Source organism: Panthera uncia, assembly GCF_023721935.1.
Source record: "Panthera uncia isolate 11264 chromosome C1 unlocalized genomic scaffold, Puncia_PCG_1.0 HiC_scaffold_4, whole genome shotgun sequence".
Classification (NCBI taxonomy): Eukaryota; Metazoa; Chordata; class Mammalia; order Carnivora; family Felidae; genus Panthera; species Panthera uncia.
In genome coordinates this window covers 81,396,684-81,422,393 of record NW_026057585.1, presented here as the reverse complement: position 1 = coordinate 81,422,393, position 25,710 = coordinate 81,396,684, and the positions used below count along the sequence as shown (strand labels likewise).

The 25,710-nt window shown below is 52.9% G+C and overlaps 2 long non-coding RNA genes across 2 annotated transcripts; one reads left to right on the top strand and one right to left on the bottom strand.

Moving 5' to 3' along the window:
• Positions 1-5,238: 5,238 nt before the first annotated feature.
• Positions 5,239-7,868, bottom strand: LOC125912856 (uncharacterized). Its single transcript, XR_007454848.1, has 3 exons — positions 7,579-7,868; positions 6,182-6,323; positions 5,239-5,751 (listed from the first exon to the last, which is right to left on the bottom strand). It is a non-coding gene; the product is annotated as an uncharacterized LOC125912856 (long non-coding RNA).
• A 178-nt stretch (positions 7,869-8,046) lies between these two features.
• LOC125912855 (uncharacterized) lies at positions 8,047-9,753 on the top strand. Its single transcript, XR_007454847.1, has 2 exons — positions 8,047-9,195; positions 9,526-9,753. It is a non-coding gene; the product is annotated as an uncharacterized LOC125912855 (long non-coding RNA).
• The last annotated feature ends 15,957 nt before the right edge of the window (positions 9,754-25,710 follow it).

Sequence of the window (25,710 nt, the reverse complement as noted above, 5' to 3'; positions counted from 1 at the left end):
AATACTCAATGAGTGGTGATTACGTTCTCCCTTCTGGGTCTCCCCGGGGCACTTTTCCCAGAGATGCATGTGAATGAGCCAAGGCCCTTGGAGACATTGAACCAATAGCAAAGAACCAGGTGTGTCTGTCTCCTCACTGGGGCCATTAAGTGCCTTCAGATACTGCAGACAAGTTTTCCACATCTCTCCCTTTCTCTTTAAGTAACTCATGCATTTCACCGGTCTCCGTGAGTACCTCCTGCGCCCAGACACTGTGCTGGGCTCAGCGGGTTCCAGGGGAAACAGGAGAGCCACAGTCCCCATCCTCCCTGAGCTCACTATGTAGGGGGATTGCAGCACGGTGGCTGGAATGCAGTGTTCTTTTTGCCACAAGGAAATCGCTTCCTCGTTCCCCAAGAGTTCTAGATACTGTGGGTCTGAGAGAACAAATGATGGCAAAAGGTAGGGATTTACTCAACACCAGTTGCTTCTGAGAAACTGCTGCCTGTGGCACATGCTCCCTGGAAGGAGAACAATGGTTCTCTCTGCCCAGAGAGGAGAGGGGGTAGTTCAGGGTGGTGGGGCGGTCACCTCGGCTTTCCCAGAAGCCAGCTGTCCTCCCTGTTGGCAGAATAAAGCCCAAACTCTTCCGCCTTGCTCCGTCTGTTTCATTAGTTAAGTTTATTACTGAAATCCTATTCCGAGAATAGTGCCTGGCAGATGGTTGGCATAAATGAATGAATATTGAACGAATGAATGAAGGAGTGTATGGAATATTGATTGAATGAATGAATGAACGAGTGGGTGCGTGAGTGAATCTGTCTACGTCTCTAGCTTTGGGGGCTCTGGAGTGAGACTCACTTGGCTTCCATTCCTGCCCCTGTTGCTTACAGACCAGCTGTGTGGCCTTGGGCAAAGTCACCACCTCTCTGGGTCTGTATTTCTTTATCTGAGAAAAGCACATCACAGTTCCCACCAAGCCAGCCTCCCAGGGACTCTGGGGAGATAAGCTTGGGAATGCAGTACAAAGGGTAATTGTTTCTCTTCTCAGCCGCCTTCCAGGGAGGCCCCCAGGCTCTGGCCTCCACCTGCCTCTCCAGGCTGCAGCCACTCTGTTCTCGTTGTATCTCAAAGGGGTGCCATGTATCTCTTTTGTGTTTGCCTAAGAGGACTCTTCCTCCCTAGCTGCTACTCTCTTAGTTATTCCTTACTTTTCAGCTTGACTGTCCCTCCTCGGGAAGCCCCATCTTCCCCAGCAAAGCACTCACCCCGCTTTCCATGTGGTCCACTCGACTCAGAGTCTGACTTTTCCTATCACACCGACCCTGCCATGTCCACGGAGCCTCTCACAGGGCCTGGCACGGGTCTGCGAAGTAGACAGTCTCTCCGAGAGCAACGGACATCGCTTGTCTTCTTCAGAGTTCTCGGTTTGCAAATTCTGCCCCCACTTGTCCCCCCACTTTCCCGTTACTTTCAGCTTTTCTCTTGCCAGAGTATCCTGTCTTGTAGCCTCCTTTCCACTCCATCCCTGAGGGCCCTGAGACTGCGCCCTGTCCTGTGGGTCGTGGGGCTGAGAACTGCCCTTCTGAGCACATAGCTGTAGCCAGAATCTCAACTGTAGCTCTTTATTATTTTTTAATTTATTATCATCCGTGTGTGAGTTTTATCCTCAGCGCGGGGCTTGAACTCACGACGCCAAGATCAAGAGTTGCCTGCTGTACTGACTGAGCCAGCCAGGTGCCTCTTTAGGGACAGTAGCTCTCTTTAGGGACAGCTCCAGTCCTAGGAAGTAATCAAACCAGATTCCAGACAGCCCCCGGCTCCTTCCCCACACTCCTTCCCCTCTATCCAATGAAAAATTTGCCTCTGCAAAACTACAAATAATATTAGATTAGACTGAGTGAAGTATAATAAGAAAGGGAAACCTAATGCCTATAAAACTACAAATAATATGAGATTGAGTAAAGTATAATAAGAAAGGGAAACCTATAAACAGCACTTCATACTACCCCGAGGTCCGGGGCGGGTTCATGTGCCACGTGACCTAGCGGCAAACAGACGTTTGGTTCAATGGTCGCTCCCTAGAGCACACTTCATTCAGGAACAGCCCGCTTAAGATTCTGGAAAGAGGCAGGCAGCTCCAGGAGACCTGATGAGCCTAGCTGGTGTGGACAGGTGACCCCTGTGTGTCCTTAGGTGAGGACAGCTGGTTGGCAAGCCCTGGCAGGGGTCCGGCAGAGAAGGGATATTGGACTCGGGAGTCTGGGACCTGGGATCTTGGGATCGGCTGTTTGGGTGGGAGTGGGGGGGCAGCATCTCTGGGCCCCGTAGTCACCAAAGACACTAGATAGGAAAGGCAAGGAGCCGTCTACTTGGACTTGAACTGGGTGGACTTGGGTGAAAGAGCTGCCCTCCTAGAGGTGGGAGGTAGGAAGAGATGAGGAGGATGGGACCAGAGTCGGGAGGGTGACGTCAGATGGGCAATGGGGTTGTTCAGTGCAGGGCTCAGAACAGCCCAGGGTGGCGTCAGGAGCTGAGGACTGGCCTGTGCGCGGTCACTCTCTCCATTTGACGAGTCACTGTATGAGCTGTCAGGGGCCAGGAGGAAGAGGGGGAAAGACCCCTGGCAGGGCAGTTGGGAGACCCGATAACCGGCTGTGTGAGCTTGGCCAGTCAATCTCTCTGTGCCTGTCTCCTTTTCTGCGTGATGGGGATAGTCATGTCTACCTTCCAGGGTGGGAGGAAGGAGCGCATGAGATCGTGGGGACAGAGAACCTTTACACGCTGTGACGCGCGGTGCGGAAAACGATTGCCCGCAGCCGTGCGGCACTTACGAAGCGCCGGGCCCTGGATTCAGCAGGTTTCAGCCTCGCAGCTCTTGTGATTCTGACAGTAACCCCGTGATGTAGGCACTTTGGTTCCCATCCCCAGGTTACAGATGAGAGCCGGGATTTGGACCCAGGACCCTGGCCCCGAGGCCTTGTATGGCCTGCCACCATTCCACACCGCCTTTCCCAGAGACAGTCTTTGCCCTGCCTCGCTCTGTGACCTTGGGCCAGTCTCTTTCTTTCAGTGTCCCCAACGCCATGGCAGGGGGTTGGGCCAGATGAACCCTTTAATCCTTCAAGCTTTGGCAGTTGGTGGTTCAGGGAGGGTGCTTCCAAGTGGGGGAAGAGGGTGGGGTGGGGCCAGAACCAGGAGAGGACAAACTTTTCCAGTGTCTCTGCTCCAATCCCGTCACCTCCTCAGGGGGTAGGCTGGCAGGCTCCCCTTTGACCTACAAGCCGCGGGGCCAAAGAAGCAGGTGATGCCCAGACCTGGCCTGAAATACCCACTGGTCACTGAGGGTCACTGAGGTCTGAGTCCCAGAACAGACCACTAACAGTCAGGCAGGGCCCATCTGCCTTGGCTAGCAGACCCCAGAGGGCAATAGGGCCACATTCTGCCTGAGTCATACCTCTTGGTCTCCACCCACCCATCTTGGGCCCCGACACCCTCACTCAGGGTCAGTTAATCAGGGGGCCAGGCCTGGTCTGGACCCAGGGAGGTGGCTATTTCTAGATGTCCTGCCTGTCTCCTTGGCCTGGGCCTCCAGCCAGCTCAGGACATGCACACACACACACACACACACACACACACATTCTTGAACTTGACTGCCATTGGCTTGGTGCCTGGACCCGTACTGGCAACCAACCGATGGCCTAAACTTAGGTTCCACCCCTATAGAGAGAGGGGAGAGGTGGATGCCTACAGACTATGGCAATACAGAAAGGCTATCATCATCCCACGTGCAGACCGCACACGGACCGCGGAAGGCCAAGAGCGGGAAGCCACTCACTCTGCCAGGAGAGTCAGGAAAGGCTTCATACCGGACATACCCTTTGGACTAGATCTTAAAGGATGCATAGCAGTTTGCCAGGTGTGGGGTGAGAAATTGGGAAGGCAGAGGAGGAATAGACAGTTAAAGAAAGATGAGATTTTCCTGGTGATTGATCTGGGATGAGGGCAGAGGATAAAAGCGGCAAATGAGGGGCGCCTGGGTAGCTCGGTGGGTTGGGCGTCCGGCTCTTGATTTCGGCTCAGGTCATGGTCTCACGGTTCGTGGGATCGAGCCCCGCGTCCGGCTATGCACGGGTGGCACTTGGGATTCTCTCTCTCTCCCTCCCTCTCTGTCCTCTCTGCCCCTCCCCGGCTCATGTGCAGGCTCTCTCTCTCTCTCTCTCTCTCTCTCTCTCTCTCTCTCTCTCTCAAGTAAATAAATAAATAAACAATAAATAAATAAAAGATAGGAAGATCGTTTAGGTCCGGAGAAAAAAAGGCCTTGCCCACCATCAAGGAGGCTGGCCTTTCTTCCGAAGGCCACGGGGAGTCACTGAGGGCTCAGGTGGGGGAGCACGATGATCTGACTCAGATCATGTTTAAGAGTTCTCTGGCTGTCGTGTGGAGGCTGGACTGGACACTGGTTAGTTAGGAGGCTATGGCAGTCGTCCCAGGCTCTCACCAGCAGCCAGCAGGCAGGGGACAGAGGAGGACACACCTCTCCTAATTAAAGGCGTGACCTGGAAGCTGCACTTATGGCCTCCCTCTTGGCCAGAAATTAGGCACGTGGCCACATCTAGTTGCAAGCGAAACTGGGACACATGGTCATTGTTCTGGACGGCCTGTGAGTCTGGAAAACAGGGAGGGTGGCCATCACGGGACACAAGGTCCCTGACACAGTGGTTAAAAGTCCTCTCTCTGAAACCAGGTTTCCTGAGCTAAAGCCTTACCTTACCATGTCAGCTTTGTGGGCAGATTACGTGCCTTCTCTGCACCTCCGTCACCTCGTCGAGGCACAACGAGCTGATACGCCAAGTCTTAGAGTAGAGCCTGGCACGCAGTGAGGTCCAGGGCTGTCTTTAGTTTCTGAGACAAGGGGAAGTTCTGGGGACAGGTTCTGCCTGAGCGCCCTGGCAGGGCTGAGGTCCCCATAGGGGGGCTGATGTATGGCTGGGACATCTGGAACTATCCAGCCCCCATCCCTTAAACCAATGGTTTAGCTGAGGCAGAAGAGGCTGGGAGAAGATGTTGGGAAAAGAAAGGTTGATTTTGGAGGGGATTCAAGAATAGGAAACCCAACGTCTGACTTCGGCTCAGGCCATGATCTTGCGGTTCAGGAGTTCGAACCCCATATCGGCTCACTGCTGTCAGCCTGTCAGCCCAGATCCTCTGTTCCCCAACCCCCCTCTCTCTGCCCCTCCCCTGCTTGTGCTCTCTCTCTCTCAAAAGATAAATAAAACTTTTTTTTCTTAATCTTAAAATTAACAACAACAACAACAAAGAATAGGTAGCTCAAGAAAAGATACCCCTGGACTCAGGAGTTTCAGAGGCAGCCCAGCCCTGAGCTCCTTCTCACGGGACTACAGATCCCCCAGAACCAGGAGGAGGTGGTTAGTTTTGAGTCAAGGGCACCTGAAGCGGGGCTCAGGCTCATAGCTGCCGTGTGAGCCCAGGCCTCCAGCCACCATTGCCCCTCTCCGGACCTGGGTTTTCCCACCCAGAAGCTGGAGATCGATTGGCCCAGCCTTCTGGCCACATGGCTGAGAAGATGTTTGTCGTGGCTCTGAAACTGGGCTGCATCCGCAGGGCTAAACACCCGGGAGGGATGGGTCGCCAAAGATGATAGCGTGACCCCTCCCAGGAGGGCGGAGCGTTGCAGCTCTGTCCTGCGGAGCCACTTGCTCTCCTGCCTTCTCCCTCATCTGGCCTGTGTTCCAGTCCCCAGGCTGCTGACTGTAAAATAGGGTGGGATGAGAGAGCTAATGGGGCGGGGGGCGGGGTCAGGTGAGCTACGTTTACACCGGAGAACCCTGTCTTCAAACAAACTCTTAGAAGGCACGTCCAGGAGATAAGGAAGCCAAGCAGGGGCCTGGCCCTTGCTGGTGAAGAGTGCCGGCCGGATCTCTGGGCCTCTGTGGGCCTGGCTAGCCCCCCCCCCCCCCGCCCCTGCTGCCTGCTCTTTCTGCAGCCTGGGATGGAGGCGGGGTGGGGATGGGGGTCCAGGTAGCTGTGACAAACAGCAGGCAGAACCCCCACCCTAGGTTGCCCTTCTATCCCTGGGAGCTGGCAGCAATCACCACCCCTGAAGACCCCTTGGGTCCCTGGGCTGGGGGGGGGGGCGGGCAGAGAGAGTCCTCAGACGCCAGGGCCTCTGGGTGCTTACCTGAGTGTAGAGTACTGAGCACAGGAGAAGTGAGAGTACTGAGCACAAGACCACGAGATTGGGAGTTAGGAAGCTCCTGGTGCCACCCTGGGTAAGTGATCTGGAGCAGCCGCTATGCCTCTCTGGGTCTCAGTTTCCCCATCTGAACAATGAGGGATGAACGCGATGATGTCAATGTCCTCAGACCCTTTCTCATTTGTGGCCGGAGGAGAGATGGGGTCTGGTGGGGACTGTGCTATGGGTGCCGTGTTTCCCAAGAGAGATAGAATCCTGCTCGTAGTTCAGAGGCAGTGATGGCAGGCGCAGCCGTCAGAGGCGTGGAGGGGGTCAGAGGCTGGGGCAAGGTTGGCGGGAAGACTCAGTTTGAGCTCGGGCTCTGCTGCTGGGTTGGTGAACGTGGTCCCTTGTCAGGGCCACACTTTCTCCTCTCCTCTCCCAGCCCTTTCCCCAGGACTGATTTTTTTTTTTTTTTTACTCTTTCCATCTTCCCACAGGGGCAGGACTAGGGATGCGGTGGGGCGCTGGGATCTTGCAGAGACAGAGGGGTCCTGGTGTGGGTGTGAGGTTGGGCTGGGGGGTGCAGGGCGGAACTGATGCGAGAGGCTTTTCTCTGTGTCTTGGGTGGGGGTGGGGGAGGTAATTCCCACAGAGACCAGCATCCTGGTCCCCTAGTCCAGAGGAAGACCCATCCCAGAGACACACATGCAAGCCCAGACGTGACGCACATACACTTAAAACCGCACGTGACCTCGCACGCACCCCCAGACACACACACACGTACCCCCGACCCTTGACTGGTTAGATAACTGGCGGGCCCACTGCAAAGTGAAAATAGGGGCCCCTGGTTAAAAAAAAATGTGTTAAGAATGTCGAGACGGTGACAGCCAAGCATTAGACCAAGAGCAGAGCCCTTCAGAGCAGAAGGCGCTGTTAGACTGCACACCCCTGAGGGTGGTCCCATCCCCAGAGCTTTCAGTCCATTCCTTGGGACCCACAGTCCCATAGACACCTGCCGGAGACACGCTCACCTGCAGACATTCGCACCCCTACACTCACCGCACTGAGGCCATACGCCCCAAACACGCCGCTGTAAGGGCCCCTGAGCTGCTGGAGCCTCCGCTGAGCCCGGGCCTCTCCCCGGGGGGGGCCAGATGCAGCCACCCCCAGGGCCCTTACACTCGCCCCTTATCAGGACTGCCATCTCTCTCCTGCCCTCTGCCCCACACGGCTCCTCCCCCTACACACACCAGCCTGCCTGCTGGCTTGGAGTGGATGACAGAGGAGACGGCAAATGCTAGCCCCTCCAGCCACTCTGCACACCAGTCTGCAGGGGTGCAGCTGAGAGTGGAATGCTAATACTACTAATAATAATACTTAAGACTTGAACATTGGGGTACCTGGGTGGTACAGTCGGTTGAGCATCCAACTTCAGCTTGGGTCATGATCTCTCAGTTCGTGGGTTCGAGCCCTGCATCAGGCTTTGTTGCTGATAGCTCGGAGCCTGGAGCCTGCTTCGGATTCTGTGTCTCCCTCTCTCTCTGTCCCTCCCCTGCGCGCACGCTCTCTCTCTCTCTCTCTCTCTCTCTCTCAAAAATAAATAAATATTAAAAATTAAAAAAAGCAAACTCATTCAGTCCTTACAACCATATGTGGTAGGCACAGTTATTTATCTCGATTTTACAGGTGAGGAAACTGAGGCACAGAATAGTTGTCACTTGCCTGACTCTCACAGCTAGTAGGGAAGTCGGGATTCGAACCCAGGCAGGCCATCCGCCCCCCGGAAGAGCCTGCTCTTCAGTACCTGGAGTGTGCCAGGCCCTGTGGACCCTGTGGCTCTGTGGCCCACCCTGGGCAGGGGGGCGGGGAGGTGCTCAGGGAGTATTGTGAAGTAAGGAAACAACATGATTATGACGCAGCATCACCTTGATGGGGACCCACGGGCAACCCTGGGAGCCCCAGGATGGTCACCAGACCGCAGAAACAGATCGCAGAAACGATCTCAATATTTAGAAGCTATCTGAGCGCGAGCCATATGTGTTTTTCACCTCTTTACAGACAAAACTATCAAGTGTGTAATTAAGGCATATTCAGCGGCAACTGAATGTGATACCGGACAGTGCACGAGGTGGCCTGTTACCCAGAAGACTTTCTCCCTGGGAATGAAAGGAAATCGGCCCTGCCGGGGAGTCCTGGGCGTCCACCCGGCTGCACTTCACGTGTGACCTCCTTTGATACACGACCTTCCGAGCGTTGGCCCAGCCCTTGCCCCACCCTCCGTCTCCCCGGAGGAGCCCCTCCCGTCCGAGTCGGTGGCGCTGACCTCGAGGCCAGGGCGGCGTGCGTGTGACTCCGCCCCTCCACGCCCATGGCCGCGGCTGATTGGTCCAGGAAAGCCTACCTGATCCAAGCGGGCCAATCAGATCCTTCGGGGGATACGGACTGGCACAACTCGTTCAGGCTGGTCCCTGACCTAAGAAAGGGTCAACCTGTTGACTGTAAAGTAACTGCCTTTCCCCTCATTGCTGTTTGCACAAGAGAAAAGAAGCAGGAAGCTGTGCGCAGGCCGGGGAAGGGTGAGGGAGTGATGAAGGTTTGCAGAGGAGAGTTCTCGCGCTCTGCCCGAATTCATACTTCCGGTAATTCCTGCCTTGTTTCAACGAGCCCGCGAAATTGCTGTTACTTGCGGTCAAATCGGCCTTATTAAAGCACTTCAGTTGGCAAATGTAAATAAAGTACCACAAAGCCCCTGAATGTGTTGCTTTTATTGTCATTGTTGAAAATGACGGAGCTCAAAGGCACAGAGCCACCGAGGTCAGGGGAATGTCCACAATGGAAGCGTGAGGTCATCTGTCTCTTTGTCCTGAAATCACTTCCCTGTGGTGAAAAGGGCTTCCCCCAGAAGAAACGTGCTCTGAAAAGGACTTTATTAAACCTGGATTTAGATTTGTCCAGTGGTGTGCTGGCAAATGTTTGACGACTGGTTCTTCAGAAATCCAAAGACATTCATTATACACGTATGTATGTCTATTATGAATTTCACGAATATAAAGGATGTGTTGCACACAGTTTACAAATAACACAGGGCATGCACCCTTGACTGTAAATTCTGTATAGTCCATTAATTTCACAGAATGCTGTTGTTAATTGTTGCCAAACTTTTGTATCTCTGGTCAGCCTATGGTTGCAACTCAATCAAAATTTGCAGCGGGGTTCCATTCCGGTCTACTAACTCTTTTCTCAATAAATTATTGTCATTAGGTCTGATACATGAACTACTGTTATACTATATTTCATCGCTTCGGTATAGTCTGTGCCATTACCATTTTGTCCATCACTTTCTTTAGAAAGTCAAAACAGCAAATCAAGCCTTGTTACCAATGTGATGTCACCAAACACAGAGTTGGGAAGAGATGTGCCGAAGCACATCGTTATGTCAAGTTTCCATTAGACAGAGACCATCGACGCGGATGACCTCAAGAGACTCGATGATGGCAAAATGTAAAATCACGAGGAAGTGAAGAGTTTTGAGTCTTGTCTTTATTTTAATAAACTGCATTTGATTGTAAAGATTAGTTGATTGTAAAGTTAGGTTATTTCATTTTTAATGATGACTGCCCAACAACTGGTTTGCAAAACTCCTGAAACTCCGCTAACTCGTGAATTGCTAAGACAGCTCCAGAGCACTGTGGACACGTCTCCACCCAAAGGCATCCCGCGGCACACTGGCAACAAGAGACTCCCATGGCGGGAGAGACTTGGTGAGGCCCATTTGCCCTGGGAAAGTCTGAGCTGGTTTGTGCCTTGGAGCAGAGGAAGAAACTTGAAGCGAAGAGATTCAAGGGCAAATTTAAGGGCGGGACGCATCCACACAGCTGGTTTGTCATGGCCTTTTTCTTTCCTCCACATCAACAGGTGAGGCGTCTGACCCGTGGCCTCAGCCTACCTCTGCCTCCCACCCTGTGCCTGAAACTCACCCCACTCATCATGGTCAGTAGTTGCCTGTTCTCACCCCAGACCCCCAGGGGAGCAGCCAGATCTTGTTGGTTAGGTTTTTCCACCCGCATCACAACTCTCTTCCCCAGGGAAAGGCGGAACTCTCACTAAGATCGGTATCTTTGCACAAGCCAGTGTGACAGGAAAAAGCTGTTTAAATTGAAAAGAACGCAGCATCTGATAGGCTCCTGTCCATTCTTCAAAACCCCACTCACACGCCCCTTCTCTTCTGAAGCCCCATCTTCCAACAGTGCTGTGGCTATGACTTGTCCCTATTCCTCTTGTTACTTGAGACAAGATTGTGAATGTTTGCCCACTAATCACTGCCCTCGACTAGGCTGTCAAGTTTTCCTCAAGGGCAAAGACTGTGTGTGTTGTATGTTACTGTGTGGACAGTGACGATTCGTGCAGGGTCTGGCGCTGAATATTTTCTCATTAAATATGTCAAATTAAAAAACCTGAATATGTAGTCAATGCCAGGTGGACTCCTTTGAGCCCTGGGAGACGATTTGGACTCAGTTCTTCCCTCAAGGAAGTTCCCCCTTGGGGACCCTTGCACCTCTTCTTAAATCTCCCTAAATACATAGTTTCCCCTTGGACCTCTGAATGTCAGAGCCAGAGGGGACCTGAGGCCATTTGGTCCGATCAACTAATAAGGTCCGGAGAAGGGCAGGGAGTTGCCCAAGCTCGCACAGCTCATTCAAACCTTACGCCTCCCAGATCAGGATTCCTGTCTTTTTTTTTTTTTTTAAGTTTGTTTATTCATTTTGAGAGAGACAGAGACAGCACAAGAAGGGGAGGGGCAGAGAGAGAGAGAGAGGGAGACAGAGAATCCCAAGCAGGCTCTGCCCTGTCAGCACGGAGCGTGATGCGGGGCTCGGACTCCAGAAACCGTGAGAGCATGACCTGAGCCCAAACCGAGAGTCAGACGCCTAACAGACTGTGCCACCCAGGTGCCCCTAGGATTCCCTTCTTAGATGGGGCGCCTGGGTGGCTCAGTCGGTTAAGCGTCCGACTTCAGCTCAGGTCCTGATCTCAAGGTTTGTGGGTTTAAGCCCCGCTCTGTGTTGGGCTCTGTGCTGACAGCTCGGAGCCTGGAGCCTGTTTTGGATTCTGTGTCTCCCCCTCTCTCTGCCCCTCCCCCACTCACACTCTGTCTCTCTCTCAAAAATAAATAAACATTAAAAAAAAATTAAAAAAGGATTCCCTTCTTAACAGTCAGGGAAACAGGCCTAGAGAGAGGCAGGTGAGCACAAAGCCACACAGCAAGTGAAGGACAAAACCAGAGAATTCTCCTGGCCCACCCAGATCTCCTCCGGACCTTCCCCCTCCTCCTGGGGCCTGGAAATGAGACTTGAGGGTGTCTCCTTCATGCATTCAGGGCGAAGAGGAGCGGTTCCAGGGGTCCCAGTCTCAGAGCTGCTAGAAGCATGCGCTCATTTGTCCACCAGGGGGCACTACAGAGCCCAGCTGGGAGAGTGATCTGCTCACTGTGCCCTGGTTCATCTGTACTGGGGGCCGGCCGGCCGCCAAAAGAGAGGTCCTGCGAGGTCCTTGCCAAGGTCACCCTGAGAGCCAGAGACAGAACTGGCACTTGACCCAGGCCTCCTGACACCAGCCGTATGGATGGCTGAAGGGGGCTGGGGGCGGGGCTTTTCCTTTCATTAAGGATCTGCAGCCCTGGGAAGGTGGTCCTGGGCCAGGCTGTGCTGAGCCACACCTCTGCCTGGTCCCTGCTGTGTCCAGTGGCACCCCGTCCCCTCCCCTCCCTTTTATCAGCCCAGATCTGTGGTTTCGGGGACAGGGGCGCTCTCTGCATATCTGCTCTGTCTGCATGGAGGAGAGGGTAGGCCTGGGGTTAGAGCAGGGGGGCTGCCGTCAGACCCACTACTCAACCTCAGAGCAGGTGACTCAGCTCTTTGTGCCTCCGTTTCCTTAACTGTAAAGCGGAGATCATAGTCGTCCTTAGAGTTGTTGAAAGGATTCAGTGAGAGGCACAGAAAGTCCTCGGGAGCTTTTTATCACGACTAAAACCTGTGCTGGCATCCTGGGAGAGGGGTGAAACTCCCTCCACCTTACCGATGACAGAGCTGAGGCTCGGAGAGGTCAGCCAGTGGGCAACACAATGTAACGTTCTAGTTGGGCACCAGGTCCAGTTGCCAAGCCACCGCCCAAGGGTGCAACAAATAGAACTTTCTTTTTCCTCAATGGGTTTTGTCTAAATTAGGGTGGGAGATGAATTCCTATAGAGCTAAGGCTTGGGTGGGCCCAGGTGTTTCCCAGTCATCTGTCCATACAGCTCACCTCTGTGACATTGTTGTCCCTTTTGCTCTGAATGGCCCTTCTGTGGCCGACTTCTCTCTCCGCTTCCGGGTTATACCGGAGGGCACAACTCTGCTGAGTTGGGGGTCACACCGAGGCTTGGGATCCTTCTGGCAGGTCCTCCCTTGGGACTCTGGCTGCCCTCTGCAGGGCCACTGATGTCTCCGTCCTCAGCACTTCCTCCATCCTTCCTCGCCTTCCAGCCTGGGGAGGCCTCTCGCCTGCCTGTACTGGGAGGATAGCGTAGGAAAAGGGCAAAATACCAGGAGAGAAAGACACAGATCAGTTACATCAGTACCTATTTCCGGAGCGCCTTTGATGTACCAAGCACTGTTCCCGGCCCTGGGGTTGCAGCCTTGGGCAAACAGACACAGTCCCTTCTCTCAAGGGGAGCTGGAGGGGGCAGTCAGTGATGGTCATAATGGCCATTCTTTATGGAGTCCCTGCTATGTGCCGGACCCTGTGTCCTCTCATTTACTCCTTCCAACAGCACGAGGGTGTAAGTGTCGCAAGGATCCCCACTTCATAGGGGAGGAAATGGAGGCACAGAGAGGTCTGGCGAGTCGCCCAAGCTAGGAGATGATAGGGGTAGGATTCTGGGCCAGCAAGCTGAAAGTCAAACAAGGTCACGAGGCGGAGAGGGGCTGGTTATGCGTCCAGCCGGGGAGGACGCTTACAGTTTCCTTTGGTGAGGAGGTGGTGTTTGAGCTGAGACCTGCCTAATGATAGCAGCCATGCTAGAGCTGGGGGACAAGCGTTGCAGGCAGGCAATAGCAAGTGCAAAGGCCCTGAGACAAGAATGAGCGGGATTTATCAAGCTCATTGGAAAGAAAGCTACGGGGGCTAGGAGGGTGGAAATGAAGGAGAGAGGGAGGTAGGAGGTGGGGAGGAGTAGAGGGACCCAGATTGGCGATATAAACTTCCAGGGTTTGTAGCCTTCTGGTCCTTTTCCCTTGCCAGGCAGGGCCAAGCTCTATGCCCACAACCCCCCAGAGGTCATTATCTCTCTGCCCAGCAGCTGGGCACCCACTGCCAGGGCCTTTTCGAACTTCTTACTGGTTCTGGGACTCTGGTGACCACCAGTTTCCGGAGGAAGGGGGCCAAGGTGGAGCTTGAGGCCCAGAGAAGACTCTTTGCGCATGGGGTGCCGGGCAGGAGGTGCTGACCCCTGAGTCAGAGGCCCTGAGGTCTGGCCCAGTGGTGGCAAAGGCATTTTGATTGGAGTCGTGAAAATCATCCAGCCTTGAAGGCCTGGCCCTGAGCCAAGCTGTCCCATTGGCTCCCCTCAACTTCCTGGACTGACTTCTCCTACCCCCCAATGACAAGAGAGGCCCCTGAGAGGGCACTAATTGGCACATCCTCTTCTGGATTCCAGGACTTTCTGTCTGCCCACAGACAGGGAGACAGCTCCTTCCAGAGGGCAGGCATTGCCTCCATCCTCCCACTTCCCCTAAATCCTGGGGATTCAGCTGAGGGCATTGAAACCACAGGTCCTCCTGGTGCTGCCCTTGGAGAATTTTCACCCATGGGTGCCTTCGTCCACCCTGTTCCCTTAGCATGCTTGGAATACCATTTCGACTTTGTTTGCAGTGCAAATGCCCCTGACTTTATTCTTCAAGGTGCAACAGACTAATTCCTTTCTTTCCACTCTCTCCCTCTCTCTCTCTTTCTCCCCAACCCCCTCCCTCCCTTCCTCCCTCCCTCCTCCCTTCTCCTCCTTCAATTCCTCCCTCCCTGTCCCCCTTCAAATCCTCCCCCCTCCCTTCCCCCCTTCAGTCCTCCCCCTTAACCCCTCCTTCCCCCTTCCTCCCTTCCTTCCGCCCTCCTCTTCCCTCCATTCCTCTTTCCCTCCCCCTCTCCCCTCCTCCCTCAATTTCTCCCTCCCTCCCCTCCCCCTTCTCCTGCCCTTCCTTCCTCTCTCTTCCCTCCCTGTCCCCTTCTGCTCCCTCCCTCTCTACCCTGCTCCTTCCTTTCCTTCTTTCCTTCCTTCCTTCCTTCCTTCCTTCCTTCCTTCCTTCCCCTTTCATCCATTCATTCATTTCATTCATACATTTTGGGCCTTCATTCATCTGGTTTTGCCAAGCACTGGGGGCACAGAGAGTAGAGCCGACCCTGAGGTCAAAGAGTATATTATCTTGGGGTATCTGCCTGGCTCAGTTAGAAGACCATGCAACGCTTGATCTCAAGGTCGTGAGTTCAAGCCCTATGTGGGTGTAGAGATTACTTAAATAAATATTTAAAAAAAAAAAAGAGTGAATTACCCTGTGCAAGAGGCAGAAGGCAAACAAGTGGGACCAGCTATATAGCTGGCAGGTTCCAGTGAAAAATAAAAATGAAAGATCTCTTGTTAAAAATTTGTTAAGAACTTCAGGGACACCTGCGTGGCTCAGTCAGCTGAGTGTCCAACTCTTGATTTTGGCTCAGGTCGTGATCTCAAGGTTGTGAGACTACGTCAGGCTCCATGCCAGTGTGGAGCCTGCTTAAGATTCTCTCTCTCCTGGGGCGCTGGGTGGCTCAGTCGGTTAAGCGTCTGACTTCGGCTCAAGTCATGATCTCACGGTTTGTGAGTTCAAGCCCAGCATCTGGCTCTGCACTGAGAGTGCAGAGCCTGCTTGGGATTCTCTCTCTCTCCCTCTTTGCCCCTTTCCCGCTCACTCTCTCTCTGTCTCTCAAAAATAAATAAATAAGCTAAAAAAAAAAAACCCCACTAATTTTGTGTTATCATCAAAAAGTGTTCCAGCCCCTGGGTAGCTCAGTCACTTGAGCATTCGAGCTTGATTTCAGCTCAGGTCATGATTCCAGGGTCATGGGATTGAGGCTTGCATTGGGCTCTGCTCTGATCATGAAGCCTGCTTGGGATTCTCTCTCTCTCTCTCTCTCTCTCTCTCTCTCTCTGTCCCTCCCTCTGCTCCTTCCCTGTTGCTGCTCTTTCTCAAAAAAAAAAAGTATTGTTTACAATATCAAAACTTTGGAAGTACCTTTATTTATTTTTTATTTATTTATTTAAAATTTTTTTTAACGTTTATTTATTTTTGAGACAGAGAGAGACAGAGCATGAATGGGGGAGGGGCAGAGAGAGGGAGGCACAGAATCCAAAACAGGCTCCAGGCTCTGAGCTGTCAGCACAGAGCCCGACTCGGGGCTCGAACTCACGGACCGCGAGATCGTGACCTGAGCCGAAGTCGGACGCTTAACCGACTGAGCCACCCAGGTGCCCCTGGAAGTACCTTAAAAAAAAAAAAAATGTTTATTTACTTTTTAAGAGTTGGAGAGACAGACTGTGAGTGGGGAAGGGGCAGAGAGAGAGAGGGAGATACAGAATCCGAAGCAGGCTCCAGGCTCTGAGCGGTCAGCTCGAACCCCCCAGCCGTGAGATCATGACCTGAGCCAAAGTCAGAGGCTTAACCAACCGGCTGAGCCACCCAGGCGCACAGGAAGTACCTTTCATTGACACACATCAGGCTGGTGGTACCCTTGTCCTCCCAGGTACTGGGAAGTGTGTTGGGGTCCTCTGAGCCACATGATTGACATCAGGCACATTCAAAGGAGATCAATTGTATTTGATGATAAGTAATCTACATCGAAATTTTTACATTGGAGCAACGATGGCCCTTCACACCACAAAGGGGGCCACAATTAAAAATACACACAATGACAAGTTTGGACAAGGGTGTGGAGAAATTAGAGAGCTCACCCCCTGCTGGCCCCGCCTAAGGAGAAGGCAGTAACGTAAAAGGGTGCAGCAACTTCAGAAAACAGTTTGGCTGTTCTCAAATTGCTAAACAGAGTTCCTGTGTGACCCAGCAACTCAACTCATAGGTCTATACTCAAGAGAAACAGAAGTCCGTGTGCATACAATAACTTCCCCAAAAGTGGAAGCAACCTACAGATCTACCAGCCTGCGAGCGGATAAAGTGTGCTCTATCCGTATAATGGAACGTTATTTGGTAATAAAAGAGAGGAAAATTGCTGTCACAGGCCGCAGCAGGGATGAGCCTTGAAAACAGGATGTTAAGTGAAAGAAGTCAGTTCCAGAAGGCCACGCACTCATACGGTTCCATTATGCGGAATGTCCAGAATAAGCACATCCGCAGAGACAGAAAGTAGCTTGGCGATTGCCAGGGGCTGGGGGAGGAGCGGGAGGGAATGGGGAACGACTGCTGGTGGGCTTGAAGGTTCCTTTTGGGGCGCCGAAACATTCTGGAATTCGATGGTGGTTGCGATTGCCCACTTCTGTGAATGTGGTGGCGATTATGGTGCGTGGTATGTGTTTCAATAAAGTTGTTGTTTTTTAATGTTTATTTATTTTTGAGAGAGAGAGAAGGAGGGAGGAGCAGAGAGAGAGGGAGACAGGATTTGAAGTGGGCTCTGTGCTGACAGCAGAGAGCCCAATGTGGGGCTCGAACTCATGAACCATGAGAACATGACCTGAGCTGAAGTTGGATGCTCAACCTACTGAGCCACCCAGGCGGCCCCCAATAAAGTTGTTTTCTGCAAAATCGTGGCTACAATACGGTATAGAAGTAGGGTGACCAGCTGTCCCAATCTGCCCAACGCTGGAGGTTTTTTCCGGGGACACAGGCTTTCGGTGCTTAAGGCCAGAACAGCCCCAGGCAAGACAGGAGGAGCTGGTTGCCCCGCATAGAACGCAAGCTTTGCATTCATTTTAATGATAAGATAGGAGAATTTAAAGGAATTGCCTGCTGACAGCCCATTAAAGGTACTGCAGGGAAAAGTTTTAAGGAGCCCTCACCTAAATGTCCAACAACAGGAGGTAGTTGAATTCGATCATTAGTTTTCATGTTCGTTCCTTCATTCATTCCTTCCCCCCACTGGAGTGTAAGCTCTATAAGGGTAGGGATTTCTAGGGGCGCCTGGGTGGCGCAGTCGGTTAAGCGTCCGACTTCAGCCAGGTCACGATCTCACGGTCCGTGAGTTCGAGCCCCGCGTCAGGCTCTGGGCTGATGGCTCAGAGCCTGGAGCCTGTTTCCGATTCTGTGTCTCCCTCTCTCTCTGTCCCTCCCCCGTTCATGCTCTGTCTCTCTCTGTCCCAAAAATAAATAAACGTTGAAAAAAAAAATAAAAAAAAAAAAGGGTAGGGATTTCTGTCTGTTCTATTCACGGGTTCACTGGATTGTGCCTGGCACCCGCTCTCTAAATGTCTGTCGAGGGGAGCCGCGTGCTGGGGACCAGTGTGCTTTAGTGCCTATGGTCCCTTAGCTCGTACGGCCCCAGGGACAGTGTAACAAGCAGACAGATGATAATGCTAGTGAACAGGCGACGGAGTGAGATATTTTCAGATATGACACTGTCATGATAGAAATCAAGCGAGGTGGTTGGAGAGCTAATTTAGCCTGAGTGGTCCCAGGGGCCTTGCTAAGAAGGTGACTTCTGAGTGGCCAATGAGCACTGATGAGCCAGCCTCAGTTAAATATTAAGTATTAAATTAATATTTAATAATATATATTTTTATTTCTTTATATATATTTTTAAGATTTTATTTTTAAATTATCTCTACGCCCAACATGGGTGTAGGTCAAGAGTTGCACTCTCCACTGACTGAGCCAGCCAGGCGCCCCTAGAATAAGACACATTAAAGCAGAGAGAGGGTGGGAATCCATCAACCGTTTCTTTTCACTTTTTCAAGTGTTCCTGTACTTTCCCAATTTCCTAAAATTCACGTATTCCGCCTGTGCAATGCCCCGCCAGATGCAAATGGGGTGAACCGGAACAGGCCTGACTTTATAATTGGGAGGAACTAAACCCAGAGGAAAGAAGGAAAGTTATTTTTTAGAAAGATGAATAAAATGAGGTGAACCCAGGAACCAGATGGAAGCTTGGAGTCCAGTTAGGAGGCTGTGTAACAGCTGGGCTAACCAGGGTGTGGGATGGGGCTTCCTTGGGAAGGAGAAGAAAGCCGGGAGGCACCTCCCAACACCCACTGTGTAAGTCCTTTCCCCCCTGTCTTGGCCTCAATTTCCCCAGCGGTTAAATGAGAAGAGACACTACATGTGGTCTTTTTTTGTTGTTTTTTTTGTTTTCTTTTATGTGTATTTACTTTTGAGAGAGAGTGAGCAGGAGAAGGGCAGAGAGAGGGAGACAGAAGATCCGAAGGAGGCTCTGCGCTGGCAGCGGGGAGCTGGATGCGGGGCTCGAACTCAAGAACTGTGAGATCCGGACCTGAGCTGAGGTCAGACGCATAACCCACTGAGGTAGGGGCCCCGTCAGGGGGTTTCTGTTTGTTTTTTATAACTCCCCCTTCCCTTCTCCCCCCAGCCCCTGGCACCCGCCACTCCATGTTCTGTCTCTATTAATGTGACTACTCTGGGTAGTCGTACAAGTCACACGGTGTTTGTCCTGTTGTGACTGGCTGATTTCACTTAGCACAATGTGCTCTAGGTACATGCGTGTTACAGCATGGGTCCCCATTTCCTTCCTTGCAAAGCTTGAATAATATTCCATTGTGTGTATATATATATATATATATATACACATAAGGTGGGTTTTGAGCTCCCCGAAGCTCCCACAATGTAGGATTCTCAAGGGCAAGTCTCTGTCTTCCTGCAGGGCAGATTGCTGCCTGAAGGGGGGGGGGGTGGCTGCCTTCAGGCAGACTTTCCCTTCCACTTGTGTCACTAGGCACCCTTCCCTGACCCCAGTGGCCCTGAGGAGGGCCCTGGGAATGAAAGGCTCCGGCTAAATACCTGCTGCCTTCTCCCTGGGACTTTGGCAACAGGTCAGGGCCTGGGGCAGGGCAGGGGTGGGGTGGGGGAGCTAATGATGGCCTGCTGGGGGCTTGGTTGTCCAGATGAAACGGACCCTGCTCCAACGCCTGGGCTGATTACAGGGAGCCCTGTGCTTCCCCTCTCCAGGGCCTTGGCCCGGGCCTGGCCCCGAAGTAACCTCTGCTTGCCCAGCTGTTCTGGAACAGCCGCAGAGACAGATGGGCTGAGGAATTTGGGGTAACAGCTGCCACATGCATCGTTTTTGGGGTCCGGAACAACACATGCAACTCATGGTGAGGACAGTGAACTCGTGCGTGGTTCTCCGTTGCAGTCACTGGTAGTAACAGCCACTGTCGCTCGAATTTTAATGTGTTCGTCGTGTACAAGCACCGGAAATGAATCCTTTAATCTTACATAGCCCTAGGAGGGTGGTATCGTTATCCCCATTTTACAGAGGAGCAAACTGAGGCCAGGAGGGCCTTGCCCTCGGTGCTGAGGGACCACGCAGTGAGTTAAGTGGCCCAGCCGGATTTGGCCCCTGCTTCTGTGCTGAAGCCTGATCTTTTATCCACTGGTTCTGCGATTGGGTGGGACTTTCTCTGGCAGGCTTCTTGGGGGAGAGCAGGTGAGGGGCCCCTGGGGGGGGTGGAGACCCACTTCTTCCCTCCTTGACCAGGGCAGCGACTCCTGTAGGGGGCTGGGGGTTCTGCCAGTGCTGTAGTTGACATCTTATGGATGGAGAAACTGAGGCCCTGAGAAGGGCAGGGAGCTGTCCAGGGTCACGCTGACAGGGCCCATAGGAAATCATCAGGTCCTGCCTCCCAGCCGCACACGTTTCTAGTGCCCACATGGCCTCCTGGATCCCGTGTGTGGCCTGCACAGGCAGGAGGGCACTCTGGGGCCTCACCTGCCGTGTCTGCTGGGCCTGGAGGCCTCTCCTGCAGTGACTGAAGAAGGGAGACACAGACATGGCAGGCAGTGGATACAGAGAATAGAGCCCATGGTGGATCTCCATTCTGACTCTGCTGCTGATTTGCTGGGTAGCCTCGGTGGCTCTATTCTCTCCAGGCCTCAGTTTCTCCATCTGTACAATGGGGGAGTGTGCTGACAGTTGGGCTTACAGGCCCTGGGCTGGGGAAGAAGAATGGCTAGACAGGACAGACGCATGGGGGGAGGGAGGGGAGGAGCCGCAAAGCCCCAGGACACCTCCCTACCTGTGCCCCATCTCTTCCGGGGGGACACCCCGCCCACACTCCCACTGCTGGCTCGAGGACGCTGCTTGGCCTGAGCGTGTCCAAGCCTCAAATGACAGTGTTCTTGGTGCCCAAGGCTGCCCTGGGGCTAGTGGCTGCCCTTCCTCAGCCCCAAGATATCCCTTCACCCCAGGTGTGGTGCTGACCTCATGGGGGCTTAGAGGAGGCTGAGCTCCCGGGCGGGTTCTCACATGGGCATCAGCCTCAGCCACCCTGTTGTGCTCACATCCCTTCTCATGCACATGGGCACAAACCCACACACCCTCATGCAGCAGGGACTCTCACAGGCCGAGAGAGGCCCAAGCAGTTCTGTTTTCTTGCAAATTCCCATAAGTTTAAAAATGAAGAAACGGGGGCACTTGGGTGGCTCCGTCAGTTAAGCGTCCGACTTTGGCTCAGGTCGTGATCTGAGGGTTGGTGGGTTCGAGCCCCACATCGGGCTCTGTGCTGACCGCTCAGAGCCGGGAGGCTGCTCGGGATTCTGTGTCTCCCTCTCTCTCTGCCCTTCCCCTGCTTGCGCTCTGTCTCTGTCTCTCTTAAAAATGAATAAACAAGTAAATAAATAAACGTTAAAAAAATTTTTTTTAACGTTTATTTATTTTTGAGACAGAGAGAGACAGAGCATGAACAGGGGAGGGTCAGAGAGAGAGGGAGACACAGAATCGGAAGCAGGCTCCAGGCTCTAAGCTGTCAGCACAGAGCCCGATGCGGGGCTCGAACCCACGGACCGTGAGATCATGACCTGAGCCGAAGTCAGACGCTTAACTGACTGAGCCACCCAGGCGCCCCAACATTAAAAAAATTTTTGAGTGAAGAAATGCCTCAGCAGCCTGCTCCCAATTGTGATGTTTTACATGTTTTTATTTAACACATTAACCTTTTTTTTTTAGCACACACACACACACACACATACACACACACTCACCAATGTCGTGCAATTGAGAGATTCGTAAGATAACTGCAGGAATTATGAAAGATACGAGCTCACAGCCCTGCGCATAGTCTAGCGGCGGGCCAGAAGTTTACAACTGCGTGAGGGGCATCCAAATCTTGCCATCTTGTGCATGGTTCTCTGGGACTAGACATCCAGCCCCCTTTTGCATGTGCATTGTTTTCTAACATTTTATTATGTTAAAACGTGGAGTGTCCAGAAAGCTTGAAAGAGTTGTACAGTGAATACCCATACCCTCCCCGCCTGGAATCTACAATAAACATTTTGCAATATTTGCATCATCACATATACATCCCTCTATCCATCCTGCCATCAGTCCATCTGAATCCATCCTGCCATCTACTCATCTCTCTATCCCTCCATCCATCCTTTTTTTTAAAAAAATATTTATATGTATTTTTGAGAAAGAGAGAGAGAGAGAGCATGTGTGCACGCAGGGCATAGGGAGAGAGGAGAAAGAGAGAGAGAGAGAGATTGAGAGAATCCCAAGCAAGCTCGATGCTCAGTGTGGAGCCTGACGCAGGGCTTGATCCCATGGCCCCGGGATCATGACCCAAGCCAAAATCGAGTCAGATGCCCAACCAACTGAGTCAGCCAGGTACTCCATATTTTTTGGTGAATTTTTGAGGCTCATGAATGAGAGGCCTGGGCCAAATGACGTTCTTCTCTCCTCCTCCTCCCTGATAGTCACAGGTCCTGCTGCACACACATCACGTATCACACACACTGACATGTAAAGCCCCCATGTGCACACACACACCATGTATGATTCACCCGTGTCCCCTATTCACACTTGTGTACTCCATGTATGCGTCTCCACAAGCAAACACCGCACATAATCACCCGTGCACACACGTGTAAACTCACACACACACAGACACACACACGGTGCCCACATGTGCATTCACAGCACCCCCCTGATGTCTGTGAGGGAAGGATCCAGAGACCTTTATGACTCCTCAGACCTGTGACCTTCATGGAGCCCATGCCAGGTCTTGGCTGGCTCCTCACTCCTCATTTGTGGCAAGTGTCAGGGGCTTCCCGGCAGCTCCTACCCTGCCGTATCCCACCTTTCCTGCTCTCACCCGCCTTCTCCTTCACCTCCTAGCCCCGTCCCTCCATAGAGCACCTCCCACAAAGATCCTTTCCGAGTGTTACCGCATGTGGGTGCAAAGCCCACCAGACTGTCCCTCCAGGAGTCCCCAGCACGTGGCACGTGGCAGGCCCCCTCCGAGTGTCGGTTGAAAATGGGACAAACGTGGCAGAGCAGTGCATACACCGAGCAGCCTCGGGGGCACCCCGTCACACGCACGTCCAGGCACGCACGACATTGTGTGCGTTCATCAATGCTCGCACATGCATCATGCACACATCTGCACACGTGGGAACATGCACTGCGTGCACACACCTGTCTGCCTGTTTCCCTGTTTCCATACAGATGGAGTCGATTCCAGTACCTGGATCCTTTCCCAAAGCCTTGGCCACCGAAGACCACTATGAGCTCATTTGCTGGGGTGTGAGGTCCAAATGTGACCCCACGACCAGGGAGGTCTCTGGGCTTGGTCCTGTGCATCTGTGTGGCGGGGGTTAGGAGTACCCGACAAAACCTGGGTTCCGTTTTTGCCCTGAGTGTAATCACTGTGTACCTTCTACATATGGCTCACGTGTGCCGTACTTAACTTCTTGGAGCATCAATGTCCTTATCTGTTAAAGGGGGAGAATGGTTTCCACCTTAAAAGCATCTTACAGGAGATGCTCTTAGCAGGGTGCCTGGCGTGTTGTAGGCACTTTAAAATGGTTGCTGTGGATATTATTATGATTATGACTATGATTTCAACCTTTGCCCCAAACTCCCATGCACCTTGAGGGGGGAGGACAGCCTTGGTAGGGGGCTGGGTAGGGGGAGAGCGGATGGAGGGTGCTTAGTGAACACCACTCCCCACATCCTCCTCCAGTCCCAAGCCCTCATTATCCCACATGCATATTCATGAGAGATAGCCTCAGCCCCACTCTGTTAAATGGGTCAGAAGCAGGAAGTGCAGGCCAGTGGGGAGAGCGAGGCCCAGCAGATAGGAGGATCAAAGGGAGTGCATCTGAGTCCTTATGGACGGGAGAATGGTAAGAAAGGATGGGACAAGAATGGACCGGGGAATGCTGGGGGTCACTGGGAGCTTGATCAGGGGATTATTCTTATATTGAGATTTGAAAACTGAGGCCCGGTGAGATCAGATTGGAGAAGCCTTGGGGTGAGTGGCAAAGAAGGTAGAGACTGTTTCCTTTGGCATCTGGAGAGCTGAGCACCTGCCTGGGTTGGGTGAGAGGCACAGAGGGATGGACCAAAGAACTCTTGCATATTTCTCTCAATGGGCACAGTTGACATAATTTGATGTGGTTGGAAAAGCTGTGATGATCCTGAGTCCCCCACCTCCAGTGAGGCTCAGAGAAGCTGCTGACCGTGATCTTGCCTCCGGAGGCGTGAGAGACAGAGTGACTCTGGTCCACGCAGGAGGTTCAAGACTGGGAGAGGGCTGGGCGGGCTGCGCAAGATGCAAGAAACGAAGCCTCTTTGTCTACCTCCTCATTTCACCTCTCAATAATCCCCTGAGATAGCTCAAGCAAAAATGATGGTCTCCATTTTACAGATGAGAAGCATGAGGCTGAAGGAGGAGGGGTCGCCGGGAGAAAGCAGCCCAGTGAGTTATCCACAGCGCGGGCGGCCCCTCCATGCAGGGTGCCGTGGGGGCTGTGGGGGCCGCGCGCCTCGGTCTTGGGGATCTCGGGGAGGGGGGCACCGGGACAATGGCCGTGCATCACTCTGCTCCGGAAAATGGCAACCTAAAACCAGACGCGGTTGGGTCTTTGTATTTGGGGTCCTGTTAATCCCTCCCTCCTTTCAGACGACTGCTTCTTGCTTCGAGTGCTTTCTCCATGTCCACAACTGCTCAGTGAAGTTAAGCAGCATGAGCACCCCCATTTCAGGGGAGGTGATGGAGGTGAAGTGACACCCTCCACACTCCCCCCCCCCCCAGCTATTGCTTATCTTGGTTTTGGACGCCTCCTCCTGGATCAGGCTGTGGGAGACAGGGAGAGGCTCAGGAAAGAAGCCTTAGGCCCTTGGGGCACAAGTGTCAGAAGAAGCTGACCCAGGGGTGGACAACTGTGAGAAGGGCTCACTTCAGACTGCTTGGTAGCATTCCAGACACAGAGGATGGCTGGAGAGAAGAGGGCCGGGAATGGGCTCTTTGGGGATCAGACCATCAGTCACAACCAAGCTGAGGAAACTAGGCTTACAGTAGAATTCAGATATGCATTCATTCAGCAAACACCAACCACTTACTGCGTGCCAGGCCTGGTGCTGGCATAGACGCGACTTGGACAAAGTCTCTTGAGGGTCTCAGACTATGCCAGCACTGCGCCTATTTATTACTGGAGAGAAAGAGAGGGTATCGTCACCTCTGCTTTCCAAGAGAGGCAGTGAGATGTCAGGGGCAGACCTGGGGTTCTGAGGTCAAGGCCAGGCCTGGTGGTCTTCCGGCCCCGCCCTTCTGACCTGTGTGGCCTTGAGTAACGATAACGAGAACACGCCATAGTCACGGCCACTGTTCGTTCCGTGCTCAGCTGCCATATAGCACATCGTTTTACCTCCCTGAGCCTCAGTTTCCTCATCTGCAAATTGGTTGGGGTGGGCAATTAGTCTACTCCTCAGCGTTATTGTGGGGCTTGAATGGGACCGTGTGGGTGACAGAATTTGGTACATGCTCGAGCTTTGTGGTAACTTTAGTTATTTGTGAGGCCGTAACAGGGGCCTGCTTGGTAGAAACACATAGAAGCTGGCGGATATTTGTTCCTAATTGGGCCGGGTAGTGGTTTGGAGGTGTTGGTCGTTCTCTTTACTGAGAAGGTAGGTATGGGACGTGAGCAAGGCTTCCAAGGGGGTGGGGGGCAAGGAGAAAAAGTCTTCCAAGAAAGGGGGGCAAGGAGAAAAAAAGACTTTCTGGGAGTGGGGAAGACTTTCCGGTGGCGGCGGGGGAGGCAGTCATGTGGACAAAAGTGTAGAGGAGGGAAACTGTAGGGTGTGATTGTGGAACAGTCCTGGTCACAATTAATAGCCTGACACCCTATGAATCACCCAAGGAGGCAGTCAGGCCGGATCTTTGGCCCCAGGGCCAGCTGTGAGGCACCTAGACCTCCTGCCCTAACATTATCTGTATAGGGTTGGGTGAGGAGAGGGCTGGAGGGTAAACTGAGAGTAATTACAGAGCTCCCCTTCTGGGCCTCTCCCAC